At 38.5% G+C, this 14,701-nt stretch overlaps 2 protein-coding genes across 3 annotated transcripts in view; one reads left to right on the top strand and one right to left on the bottom strand.

Moving 5' to 3' along the window:
* Window positions 1-14,701, top strand: part of TARS1 (threonyl-tRNA synthetase 1) — a 387,157-nt gene that overhangs the window by 110,767 nt on the left and 261,689 nt on the right. The gene's annotated exons all lie outside the window — the stretch shown is intronic.
* Window positions 1-14,701, bottom strand: part of ADAMTS12 (ADAM metallopeptidase with thrombospondin type 1 motif 12) — a 321,939-nt gene that overhangs the window by 53,157 nt on the left and 254,081 nt on the right. The window lies entirely within an intron of this gene.

The raw sequence follows: 14,701 nt of genomic DNA, 5'->3' as shown, positions 1-14,701 counted from the left end.
ACTTTTCATGTTGACAGTATCTCAATAATTTGTGTTAATTAAGTCACATCAAAGTCAATGTGTTAAAGTAGAAACAACAGCCCTCTTCATTTCCTTTGAAAGATCTTCAGGCACTGGGCTAAGGAAATATTGCCAACTTGTCCTGTACTATTTACCTCCCTCTTTTTAGTGTTTGTGGTAATTCAACCATTTCTAGAACTTTTTTTAGGATATTTGTACTATAATACTGCAACTGTTTTTGATTAGTGAGAAGGGCAGTATAACACTACAAAGAACTCAAAAGGCAAAATATTTATTAATCTCAACATGACAACCTCCCTAGACAGAACAGAATTTAACAACATCCTAACCTGACTTTTACTGCTTTTGTCAATTTCTCACCATAATGCTTGATACCTAAAGTATAGCAAATTATGCATTTTTCATGTTCATTAGTGTTTACGCATTATTATCAATCATAACATCTCAGTCATAGTATAAAAGTCCTCAGGACTGTTGCTACATCAGTGATTCTCACTGCTTCAATGCTTGCAGAAGATCTTTAAATAGTGATATATTTGGACCGAAAAGTAAAGACAAGAGGTAAGGTGCTTGCCTTGTATGTGGCAAACCCAACTCAAATCTCCAGCACCACATATGGTTTCTTGAGTATTCGCAGGGATCACTCCTGAGTACAGAGCCAGGATTAGTCCTTGAACATTGTCAGATGTGACCCAAGTCACACCCCCTCAAAGCCCTTCCCCCAAAGTCCTGTGTTTAAGAGTCATTATGGATCCAATAAACACACTTTCTTGAGAGCAGTGCTGTCACTACTTTTAATTAAAGAACCCAATGCAATTAACATTTCAAGTTCCAGTATAATAGTTGACATTATTTTCAACTTTCCCTTTATTGGCAGTTTCTCCATATACCGATGAAATGTTTTTCTTCCCACTTCATTTTCTTTAATTTACTCTACATAGATCAAGCTTGGTATTCTCCCTCTTTCATAAACTTTCCCCATCTCAAAGATCCCATTCCTTTCCCTTACACTAATGATTCTCAACCAATGGACAGTCTCTCAGCCCCCTTGGCCAGAGCACTTTCAGAAATGTCTAAAGACAAATTTTAACTAACAAAACATGTGTGTGTGTGTGTTGGTTGAGAATAAGAATAAAGATAAATATCATCAGTCAGAGGATACTTTTCACAACCATAATTATTCAGTCCAGTTGGTTGATGGGCATGTTAATCAGGATCATTCTTTTTGCACTGGAACCTCTATGCAGCCTGAAGGTAAATTTATTGGTGTCAGTTATTGGTGAGCACTTTGGGTAAATATGGCACTATAATAGTTAAGCTTTGTATAGCTGTAAACCAAACTTCAGAAAGAAATCACTAATGAGAAGAGAGGGGCCAGAGAGATAGCATGGAGATGGGCATTTGCCTTCATGCAGAAGGACGGTGGTTTGAATCCTAGCATCCCATATGGTCCCCAAGCCTGCCAGAAGCGATTTTTGAGCATAGAGCCAGGAGTAGCTCCTAAGCACTGCTGGGTGTGACTTCCCAAAAAAACCCTAAAAAAAACACACACACACACACAAAAATTTAAAAAAAATGAGAAGAGGCTCCAGAGATCTCTTTTTAGGGTCTCTGTTTAGAAACAAGTTAATTCCAAAGAATTTCTTTCTTGACAAGCTCATTCACCTGCAATGTGCTACTCAAGACATTTGTCCTGAAAACCACTAACCATACATACATATTTCCTACGTTTCAGTTATCAGCAATTTGATTTAAATCCCTCTTGGAAGGAAGTCTTCCTAAGCTAATGTTCAGCAGTCTCTTTGGTGGTACTTTCCTGTGTTGGCTCTCTAGTTTTTAAAATATTTTTAAAATCATGCCTATATACTAGTTTGGGAAAGAATATAACATATCAAAATTGAATGTAGTAATGGCTTATTATTGAAATAATAAGGAAAGGAAAGGAAATAATAAGGAAATAATAAGGAAATAATAAGGAAAGGAAAGTAGCACATAAATAAAAATACTGAATATTGCACATAAAATACTTTTGGAAGAGGAAAAATAGCTTTGAATGATGGATGTCAATTTTTCAGATGACATAAAAATTAGGTGATAGAGGAATATGTTGCAGCTTGAAATTTATAATATGGGAAAGTACTGAACAAAGACTGCAAAAATAAATCATTTTAACAGAATAGTCAATGCATTATTCATTTATTCTTTATACAAGCAGCAGGATTTAAAAATACCCTTTTGTGAGTTTGCATGAGCTATTTAATTTTAAGGTTGAATTTTCCTCTTGTTCACAACATGTCTTCATGTGCAAGAAACATTTAAAATTTGGGGTTGTTTTAGCAATGAAACCTATTCATTCTGAGATCTTGAATCCACAATATATTGACATACCCAGATAGACTTCTCAGAAGATAGATCTGAATTCAAATTCCGACTCCCCCACTTGCAGATAGGCAACCTTGAAAAAACTTGTGTGAAATCTTAATGTTCTCATTTGTAGTGGTATAAACATATCTACCATCAAGTTGGTAGTGGGAATAAGTGGTTTGGCAATGCTGGAGGGGCCTATAGATGAGTGTGTTCTTCATTCACCAATTCTTGATGGCATATGCCCAGAGGAATTAAAAGCTTTATTCATAATTGGCAATAACTGAGAGTAAGACTTCCTTCAGTAGGTTAATGAATAAGCTAGCACATCCAGACAGTGACATATTATTCAGCACCACCCCCAATTACAAAGAAAAGTTATGAGGAGAAAGCTAAAAAGAGCTTTAAATATATGTCACTAAGTAAAAGATGCTATTTTAAGAAAGCAACAATACCATATGCTTCCTACTAATGGACATTGTGGAAAGGGTTAAACACTAGATACAGGACCTGGAGAGACAGTACAAGGTGAGATGCCTGCTTTGTCTACCAGATGACCCTCACTTTTATATCTGTCACTACTGCATTTGGCCCCCTGAGAATCACCAGGAGTGAGCCTGAGCCACAAGTACTCTTAAGCACTATTGATGCGAGCCTCAACCTATAGATATAGTGAGAAAAGATCATTATATTTCAAGTATGAGGTAGAGTCTGGGGGGAGGTAGAAAAATAATCAGAACACAAATGAATACAAGGGCATTTTAAAACAATTCATTTGACATTATGAGTGTTATTAGTTATTATTTAATTGTCCAAAGTACAGTATGAACATCAGCAAGAATGAACACTAATGTAACCAGCGAACTTAAGACAATTATGATAGATTTATCTATCAACTGAAAGAAAAAAATAGCAAAGAGAAAAGAAAAAAGTTTGCTTATAATTTGTTTCCTCCCTACCCCAAGGTAACTGCATCCGATTTCTGTAAGTTTTCATTTTCTCCCTGGAACAAATATGAACTTACATATATCTACCATATATCCCTGACTATTTTATAATAGTTGGGAAACTGAGGTACAACAATAAGTAAGAAGAATTTTAGAAAAATACCCATTATGTAAGCAATTTCATGGAATTCAGTTTAGTTTGTCATATCCTAATTTTGAATGTATTTTCAGAAATTGTACCTATTATGTGCCATGCTTAGCTAACATTTTCAGAAATACATGAGGCTGGAGAGATAGCACTGTGGCAGGGTGTTTGCCTTACATGTGCTAACCTAGGACGGACTGCGGTTCAATCCCCAGGTCCTCCAAGCCAGGAGCGATTTCTGAGCGCATAGCTAGGAGTAACCCCTGAGCATCACTGGGTGTGGCCCAAAAGAGAGAAAAAAAATAAGAAATACAAATCTCTGATCAAGTTAGAGTTTAATGATTTCAGACAAATGTATCTTGACAGAAGTGCCACGGGTGACTTTACTAGTTGTTACTTCTGATGAAAGTTTTAGTTCATATTTTAGTTCAGACAAATAATTAAATTAATAAATGAATACTTATATACAAATAAATAATAAATTCAGTAATATAAGTATGTATACAAACATGAATACAAATTCAAAGATGACATTTCAAAAAGATCAAGTAGTCAAATAATCCTGTAAGAAGTATCAATAAATTTAGAACATAAATATACATCTCTTTGTATGTTTATGTGTATGTATGTGTGTTACCTTGAATATAAAAGCAAAAACATGGAAAAACATCTTACCTTTGGAGGTAAAATATTACATGAGGATTATTAATATCCATCTCTGAAGGCTGTAAGTTTAGGTTGAGATGTCAACTAGATCAATTCAAGCAACTGCAAATGCTATTGTTTAAAGACCACAGGGTTGGGGGCCAGGCATTACTTGCAAAAAATAATTAGTCTCCAAAAAAAAAAAATAAAATCAAGGATTAAAAAACCCCTCAAATCATATAAAATAGATCAAAACTCAAACCAAGGAAAAAGAAATGTAAATCCAGGCAAAGAATACCACCAAATGACAGTTTGAAAGACTTTTCAAATTCAGTAGAAGCAAGGGCCAGAAAGCTTGACACAGGGTGGGGCAGGGGCAGAGTGCTGAGGGAAGGTTAGAAGGAGTGCCACTAGGACAAAGAAAGGCTCACTATAATGATGATTGTTGAAATGATCACTCTGGTTATGAACTGGGTGTTGAAAGGCGGTAATGTGGTATGCATGATACTCCTTCAATAATAGTATTACAATCATGGTGCTTATAAGGAAAAAAGGAAGAGAGAAGAAAATGTGTCTAGGGGTTGGAGTGATGGCGCAGTGGTAGGGCATTTGCCTTGCATGCAGCTGAACCAAGATGGACCACCGTTCCCCCAGTGTCCCATATGGTCCCCAAGCCAGGATTGATTTCTGAGTGCAGAGGCAGGAGTAACCCCTGACCGTCACTAGGTGTGGCCCAAAAATCAAAAGAAAAAAAAAAGAATATGTGTTTATAGAGGCAGGCTGGGGTAGGGTGGGAGGGAAACTGAGGACATTGGTGGTGGGATATGTACACTGGTAAAGGATGGGTGTTGGAATATTGCATTACCGATAGTCAATCATGAGCAACTTTGTGAGGGGAAAATTATTAAATTGTTTTTGCTTTGCTCTTTTTTCTTTAAAGTATATTCTTCAAATTCTTTGAGGGAATTGGAGGAAATTGTTTCCAACACAACAACAGAAGCTGGGGACTAGGATGGGTTGTTTTCCTTCTTTGAAAATAGCAGAAATGGCAGTTTAAAAATGTTCACCAGCTTCTCTTCCTATAGGGTCCCCTAGAAGACCTGAGCCTAAAACATTACACAGTCGCTGGTTTAGTGATCAATGAGTGGCTGCCTGGTAACCTGGCTCTAAATTGCAAGCTTTAGCGTCTCCTACTCTTACTGTCAGGTCTTGATTATCAACCGAGAAGAGGAATGCCATGGAATTGTTCCATGTCAGAATCTTCTTCAAAATTAGCAAGCTAATTTTTAATTTTAGCTGCATCTGTTCATTTTGCTCAATCATTGTGTGCATTGTGTAGAACAATGCTGCTCTTAGATCTGAAAGGTGAAGAGATGATGATTAAACATCAGAGCCTCGGGGATAGAGGCTGTATAAACTGCTGTCAGAAGGCAGGTGGAGGATCTATCTTCTTCCCACCCTGAAAAGAAGCCCAACTCATCTCACAGGTAAATAGGAATCTCATCTAGCCACGACGTGATACAGTTGTGCTACCCTAGACAGTTTGATGCCGCACACTCAAGGGAACCCTAAATAGATGGTTTTCTAAGTTTAGGAGTTTATATAATTTGGTGGAGGCACCTCTGATTTTCTTTCCTTACATTAGGCTTACAATAAGCTCTTTGTACTAAATTTCTATGCCGAGTGCAACAAATTACCATAAACTTGATGGTTTTACATAATAGAAATATAATTTCTTTTTTTTTCTTTTGGTTTTTGGCCACACCTGGATGTGCTCAGACTTACTTCTATTATGTCTTTGGGGATTACTCTTGGTGGGCTCAGGGAATCATATGGTGTGCTGGGTATCAAACTAGTCAGTTGCATGCAAGGCAAAGATCCTTCCAACTCTATTATTACTTCTGCCCCCCAAGAACTCAATGGAAGCCCAAATCAATACTCTGGATTGAAATTAAGTTCTTGACAGGCTGTGCTTGTGTAGGAAGAACTGCTCACATTACTTGGATTGTGGCCCCATCATTTCAATATATTTCTTTTTTAAATTAATTTTATTTTTTAAACATTTATTTATTTACTTATTTAAATTTTGGGGCCACACCCAGTGGCACTCAGGGGTGACTCCTGGCTCTGAGCTCAGAAATCATTCCTGGCAGGCTCAGGGGAACATGTAGGATGCTGGGGAATTGAACCCCAGGTCCATCCTGGGTTCCTGTGTACAAGGCAAATGCCCTACCCGCTTTACTATTACTCCAGCTCCTTCAATATATTTCTTAATGATAGTTTTTTTGTTTTGTTTTTTTTTTTTTTGGGCCACACCCATTTGATGCTCAGGGGTTACTCCTGGCTAAGCGCTCAGAAATTGCTCCTGGCTTGGGGGGACCATATGGGATGCCGGGGGATCGGACCATGGTCCTTCCTTGGCTAGCGCTTGCAAGGCAGATACCTTACCTCTAGCGCCACCTCACTGGCCCCAGTGATAGTTTTTATTATATGAAACATTAGGAAGATGGAAGGGGGAAAGAAATAGAGGAAACAATTGCTCAAGGGAAAATACGAGCTTGAAAAGCAAGCAAAGTCATAGAAACACGAGAGACAAACAAGCAAAAAATGTGTTCAAGAGAGAACGTGGGCTTGAAGATCAAGTTCATTTCAAAGTACTATCTTAAGTGTTATCAAACCTTTGTCTACTGTTTCATTCTATGTGTGTCTTGGGGGGTGTTTTAGCACTCCCCCCACATGTATGCACACATTTTCCTCTAATTCTCTTTAATAAGAATGTTTAGGTGGTACATCCAAATGGATATGCCATTTTCAATACTCTTCACTTAATCATATATGCTATTTTTCTAAAAAAAAAAAGATAAAATTTTTAGGCTCCAGGATTCAGAATATAGACATATGTAAACATTATTCAGTCTATCACATGACCATATTCAGGATTAAGTTCAGTGCATAGAGCTTAAGAAATCCTTCATCAAGGGCTCCCTGTGTGTGACACCAGGCGGGGAAAATCCGCGAAAGTACACCGGCCCAGTGGGGCTCAGCTGTGAAAGACTGTGAGTGTGACCTGTCTATGTCTGTCTACTGTCCTCTTGCGTGAAACTCTTGCGAGTGGGGCAAAAAGAGCCTCCAGAAACCTCGCTCGCCCAGACGCCATTTTCAGGGAGAGACTTCAGAGCATAAAAACCGGCTAACCTTTGCAAAAGCTGGCTCCCTGTGTGTGACACCAGGCGGGGAAAATCCGCGAAAGTACACCGGCCCAGTGGGGCTCAGCTGTGAAAGACTGTGAGTGTGACCTGTCTATGTCTGTCTACTGTCCTCTTGCGTGAAACTCTTGCGAGTGGGGCAAAAAGAGGCTCAGAGGAGCACGGCAGTTCCGCTTCGCTACGCGGCCGTGCACTCTTTCTAAGGAAAGAACTCCATTGCAACAAGAAGGAAAAATCACACTAAGAACGGCGCTATATCACAGAAGCAAACATTTCTCTCTGGACTGTCTTCTCTGTTGCATGCTCGGGCCTAAGATTTGTCCCAGTGTGAGGCTTCATCCACGGAGGACTCCCCTCCCTTAGAGGCAAGTCAGCCCATCCAGAAAGGGAGGAGCCAGAGGAGTGTGCTGCCTACATCATATAGACAATGAATACCACCACAACACGTAGAAAAACCCACAATACAAGTGTGACAATGGGGAAACAACGCAGGCCAGCATCAGACATAGAGAATGAAGATGACAATTCTGAGGACCAGATAATGACTGAACAACTAATCAACCTCTCAGATAAGGACTTTAGACTAGCAATATGGAAGGTGCTCAACAGACTCCAAGAAACCATGGATCGAGTTGAACAGAACACTAATAAGAACCAAGAAAATATGAAGGCAGAAATGACAAAACTCCAAACTGAAATAACATGTCAACTAACAGGACTGAAAAAGTCAGTAAACGAAGTGAATGACAAAATGGATAAGCTCTGGGACAGGGTATCAGAAGCTGAGAATAGACTTGGTGCTGTGGAAGATGAGATACATAACAATTCCATACAGCAGGAGAGATTGGACAAAAAACTTAAAGCAAATGAGCAGACAATGGAAAAATTAGTCAAAGAATGGGAACAGACGAAAATAGAAGTCTATGATAAGATCAACAGAAACAACTTAAGAATCATTGGAGTCCCAGAGACCCAGGAAGAAAATTTCCAGGAAGAATCAATGGTCAAGAACATCATTAAAGAGAAACTTCCAGAGCTAAAGAATATATGTGATCAAATCCTGCATGCCCGAAGAGTACCAACCAAAAGAGACCCCAGAAAAACCACCCCAAGACACATCCTAGTCACAATGACAAATCCCACAGATAGAGACAGAATTCTGAAAACAGCAAGATCAAAAGGGGAAATCATGTTCAAGCAAGCTTCCCTGAGATTTACAGCAGACCTGTCACCAGAAACGCTCAATGCCAGAAAGCAGTGGTGGGATATTGTGACAAGACTGAATGAAATGAATGCTTCACCCAGAATACTATACCCAGCAAAACTCACTTTCCGGTTTGATGGAAGAATACATGGTTTCACAGACAAAAAACAGCTCAGAAACTTCACAGACACAAAACCAGTCTTAAGAGAAAAACTGAAAGACCTAATCTAAGACAAGACTACCCAAAAGACACACCAAATTTTGAAATAAAGATGGCGTTAAATCCCAGGACAATACTTTCTCTCAAAGTCAATGGACTAAATGCACCAGTTAAGAGACACAGAGTGGCTAAATGGATCAAAAAACTCAATCCAACCTTCTGCTGCCTACAAGAAACGCACCTGAATAGTCAGAACAAACATAGACTCAAAATAAAAGGCTGGAGAAAAGTTATCCAAGCAAACAACACCCATAAAAAAGCTGGAGTGGCCATACTAATATCAGATAATGCAAACTTTATACTCAGGAAGGTTGTAAGGGACAAAGACGGACATTTTATATTAATCAAGGGGTACGTAGAGCAGGAAGAATTCACTCTCCTAAACATATATGCACCGAATGAGGGGCCAGCAAAATATTTAATACAACTGTTGACAAATCTGAAAAATAATATCAACAACAACACAATAATTGTGGGGGACCTTAACACGGCTTTGTCAACACTGGACAGGTCAACCAGACTGAAACCCAACAAGAATATACTAGACCTGAGGAGAGAAATGGAAGAAAGAGGCCTAGTGGATATATATAGGACACTCCATCCCCAGAAACCTGGATACACATTCTTCTCCAATGTACATGGGACATTCTCCAGGATAGACTACATGCTGGCACATAAAACATACCTCCATAAGATCAAGAGGATAGAAATTTTGCAGACTACCTTCGCTGACCACAAGGCTCTGAAATTATTCGTGAACTCCAAAGGGACTCAGAAGAAACACTTTAACACCTGGAAGTTAAACAGCCTCATGCTTAATAACCAGTGGGTCCGAGATGAAATCAAGGAGGAAATAAAAAGGTTCCTGGAAACAAATGACAATAAAGACACAAACTCTCAGAACTTATGGGACACAGCAAAAGCAGTACTGAGAGGAAAATTTATAGCTTTGCAAGCACACATCAGGAAGGAAGAAGGAGCTTACCTGAGTAGCTTAATGACACAGCTAATAGAACTAGAAAATGCTCAACAAACGGACCCAAGAATAGGAAGACAGAAGGAAATAACAAAGCTGAGAGCAGAAATCAACGAAGTGGAAACTCAAAAAACAATCCGAAAGATCAACAAAAGCAGAAGTTGGTTCTTTGAAAAAATAAACAAGATTGATAGACCACTGGCAAACCTAACAAAGAAAGAGAGAGAAACTTGATAACTCGTATCAGGAATGAAAAAGGAGAGATCACTACTGATATGACAGAGATTCAAAGGGTAATCAGAAACTACTTTGAAAAACTCTACGCCACTAAAAATGAGAACCTGGAAGAAATGGATAAATTCTTGGACTCTTATAATCTTCCACGGTTGAAGGAAGAGGATGTAGCATATCTAAACACCCCCATCACCATTGATTAAATTAAAACAGTAATCAAATGTCTGCCGAAAAACAAAAGCCCAGGTCCAGATGGATTTACTAATGAATTCTATCAACCTTTCCAAGAGGAACTACTGCCAATCTTGGCAAGACTCTTTCATGAAATTGAACAAACAGAAACACTTCCAAATAGCTTTTATGAAGCCAACATCACCTTGATACCTAAACCAGACAGAGACGCTACCAAAAAAGAAAATTACAGACCAATATCACTGATGAATGCAGATGCAAAGATCCTCAACAAAATCCTGGCAAATAGGATTCAATGCCTCGTTAAGAAGATCATCCACTACGATCAAGTAGGTTTCATCCCAGGAATGCAAGGCTGGTTTAACATCCGTAAATCTATCAACATAATACACAACATCAATAACAAGAAAAATAAAAACCACATGATCATATCAATAGATGCAGAGAAAGCATTTGATAAGGTCCAACACCCATTCTTGATCAAAACTCTCAGCAATATGGGAATGGAGGGAACCTTTCTCAATATAGTGAAGGCCATCTACCACAAGCCAGTGGCAAATATTATCCTCAATGGAGAAAAACTGAAAGCCTTCCCTCTAAATTCTGGCACAAGACAAGGCTGTCCTCTCTCACCACTCCTATTCAACATAGCACTGGAAGTACTTGCTATAGCGATTAGGCAAGAAAAGGATATCAAGGGAATCCAGATAGGAAAGGAAGAAGTCAAGCTCTCACTGTTTGCAGATGACATGATACTCTACTTAGAAAACCCTAAAGACTCTATCAAAAAGCTTCTAGAAACAATAGACTCATATAGCAAGGTGGCAGGCTACAAAATTAACACACAAAAATCAATGGCCTTTCTATATACCAATAGTAATAAGGATGAAATGGACATTAAGAAAACAACCCCATTCACAATAGTACCACACAAACTCAAATATCTTGGAATCAACTTGACTAAATATGTGAAGGACCTATACAAAGAAAACTATAAAACTCTGCTCCAAGAAATAAGAGAGGACACACGGAAATGGAAACACATACCCTGCTCATGGATTGGCAGGATTAACATCATCAAAATGTCAATACTCCCCAAGGCATTATACAGATTTAATGCCATCCCTCTAAAGATACCCATGACATTCTTCAAAGAAGTGGATCAGACACTTTTGAAATTCATTTGGAACAATAAACACCCTCGAATAGCTAAAGCAATCATTGGGAAAAAGAATATGGGAGGAATTACTTTTCCCAACTTTAAACTGTACTACAAAGCAACAATTATCAAAACAGCATGGTATTGGAATAAGGATAGGTCCTCAGATCAGTGGAATAGGCTTGAATACTCAGAAAATGTTCCCCAGAGATACAACCATCTAATTTTTGATAAAGGAGCAGGAAATCCTAAATGGAGCAGGGAAAGCCTCTTCAACAAGTGGTGTTGGCACAATTGGATAGCCACTTGCAAAAAATTAAACTTAGACCCCCAGCTAACATCATGTACAAAGGTAAAATCCAAATGGATTAAAGACCTCGATATCAGCCCCAAAACCATAAGATATATAGAACAGCACATAGGCAAAACACTCCAGGACATTACAGGCATCTTCAAGGAGGAAACTGCACTCTCCAAGCAAGTAAAAGCAGAGATTAACAGATGGGAATATATTAAGCTGAGAAGCTTCTGCACCTCAAAGGAAATAGTGCCCAGGATACAAGAGCCACCCACTGAGTGGGAGAAACTATTCACCCAATACCCATCAGATAAGGGGCTAATCTCCAAAATATACAAGGCACTGACAGAACTTTACAAGAAAAAAACATCTAACCCCATCAAAAAATGTGGAGAAGAAATGAACAGACACTTTGACAAAGAAGAAATACGCATGGCCAAAAGACACATGAAAAAATGTTCCACATCACTAATCATCAGGGAGATGCAAATCAAAACAACGATGAGATACCACCTCACACCCCAGAGAATGGCACACATCACAAAGAATGAGAATAAACAGTGTTGGCGGGGATGTGGAGAGAAAGGAACTCTTATCCACTGCTGGTGGGAATGCTGTCTAGTTCAACCTTTATGGAAAGCGATATGGAGATTCCTCCAAAAACTGGAAATCGAGCTCCCATACGATCCAGCTATACCACTCCTAGGAATATACCCTAGGAACACAAAAATACAATACAAAAACCCCTTCCTTACACCTATATTCATTGCAGCTCTATTTACCATAGCAAGACTCTGGAAACAACCAAGATGCCCTTCAACAGACGAATGGCTAAAGAAACTGTGGTACATATACACAATGGAATATTATGCAGCTGTCAGGAGAGATGAAGTCATGAAATTTTCCTATACATGGATGTACATGGAATCTATTATGCTGAGTGAAATAAGTCAGAGAGAGAGAGAAAAACGCAGAATGGTCTCACTCATCTATGGGTTTTAAGAAAAATGAAAGACACCCTTGTAATAATAATTTTCAGACACAAAAGAGAAAAGAGCTGGAAGTTCCAGCTCACCTCAGGAAGCTCACCACAAAGAGTGATGAGTTTAGTTAGAGAAATAACTACATTTTGAACTGTCCTAATATTGAGAATGTATGAGGGAAATGTAGAGCCTGTTTAGGGTACAGGCGGGGGTTGGGGGGGAGGAGGGAGATTTGGGACTTGGGTGATGGGAATGTTGCACTGGTGATGGGTGGTGTTCCTTTTATGACTGAAACCCAAACACAATCATGTATGTAATCAAGGTGTTTAAATAAAAAAAAAATTAAAAAAAAAAAAAAAAAAGAAATCCTTCATCAAGTGAAAGAATGCAGGACTTCAGCCTCAGCTCATTTTTCCTTCAATTTCTGGATGCTGGAATCAATATGTTTTACTTTAGCACTAATTGTATCTTATTTTAAGTCTACCTTCAACTAGAAAGTTTTGGTAATTGGAGTATAGAGATGGGTAAAATAATCATCATTAAAGAAGTAAATTCTGGATATATTGAATGCCTGCCTCACAGTGTTTGTTTTAGATATACAATAAATAAAGGGGACATACTTCTCTTTAGGGGGGACTACTATATGCATTGAAAACTATCAATTTTTAGCCTTAAACTCAAATCTCTGATACTGACTGAGTAATCAACATTTCTTCCTTTGTGAAATTGACATAAATAAAATATTGCCTCAAGTAGTTCAGAATGATAAATATGTTATATAAATCATCTCTGAAATGTCACCAAATAAAGTAACTCTTAAAAAAAAATCCAGCCTTTGGGGCTGGTGAGATAGTACAATGGGTAAGATGTTTGTTTTACAGGCAGCTGATCTGGATTTGATTCCTGATACATTTATGGTTCTTTAAATGAGAATAAGGACCACAGCTTAGAATAATGAGCACAGCTGGGTGAGGCCCCTACACAAAAACAAACCACAGTTTTTCCCAATTCTTTTCTACACTGTTCTTCTGTTTCGACAAATTTGTGGATCTTTGACTCCAAGTAAGTACATTTGACCCTGTCTGGAGCTGGTGCAACTCCATGATGGAGAGCTCATTCAGGAAGGATTGCCCCTCCAGTTCAGGCTGAATTGTCACCTGCACTTTTGAACAACTAGCTAGAATTCAGGTGTTCCACACATCCCTCCTCAGAATCCTGGAAATACTTGTTCTCTACTAGATTTGTGAGGAAACTCAGAAAAAGACGGATAAGCAACATGAAGCAAGACCTGAGGAAGTGGCCCAAGTTTCCATCCCTTCAGCATAATGCTCTCCCAGGACCTCCATAGCAGCAACTTGAAAGCTTCAGTTGGATTTTTTTAATGAGGAGTCAATATATAATCATACCTGATTGAAGAATTGGCTAGTAGTAATTATCATTTATAAAGCCTTGTCTCAGAGCTGTACCTGTACATTCCAACCTTCTACTCAATTACATTTGGTTCCTTGGGCAACCAGCATCTTGAAGCTAAGCAGGAAACCTGAGTCAGCAGTTATATCAAGAGACTAAAAAGACTTTCAGTTTTCAAAGATTCTAAACACAGGAAGATTGTTGCCAAGAATCAGAAAAAGCCTAAATATGCATTTTATTTCATCACAGTATCACTGTGTATAACAGTACACTGCTGTAGGGTTATCAACAGCATCTCTCATAGAAATAATGGGAGTTTAATACAAGTTATTGGTCATTTCATGGCCAAGGCTGGTGATAGAAGGCTAGTGAGGAATATAACCTGAATTCCAGAGGTGGGGGGAATCATATTTAGCAAATAAGCAGCTATGATTTCGAGAAAGCAGCAATTAACATCAAGTGAAAATACTGAAAAGTGAGTTAAGAAACCCAGGCTGTGTGTGCAAATGACTCTTTAATGTCCTTATATTGTCCCTGGCTTCTTAGATTCCAACTTCACCTTCACTTGCTTGCTTATCTATTTTGCAATTCAAACCAAGAACTTGGCATCATTCAATACTGTCTATTCTCTTATTTTATTTTCTCTGTATATTATGATAGGTATTTGTCCTTCTCTCTCTGACTTTTTTCAATCAAC

The sequence above is a fragment of the Suncus etruscus genome, chromosome 2, assembly GCF_024139225.1.
Source record: "Suncus etruscus isolate mSunEtr1 chromosome 2, mSunEtr1.pri.cur, whole genome shotgun sequence".
In the NCBI taxonomy this organism is placed as follows: Eukaryota; Metazoa; Chordata; class Mammalia; order Eulipotyphla; family Soricidae; genus Suncus; species Suncus etruscus.
The sequence above is the reverse complement of the archived record's forward strand: the minus strand, read 5'-3'. Positions and strand labels throughout refer to the sequence as shown.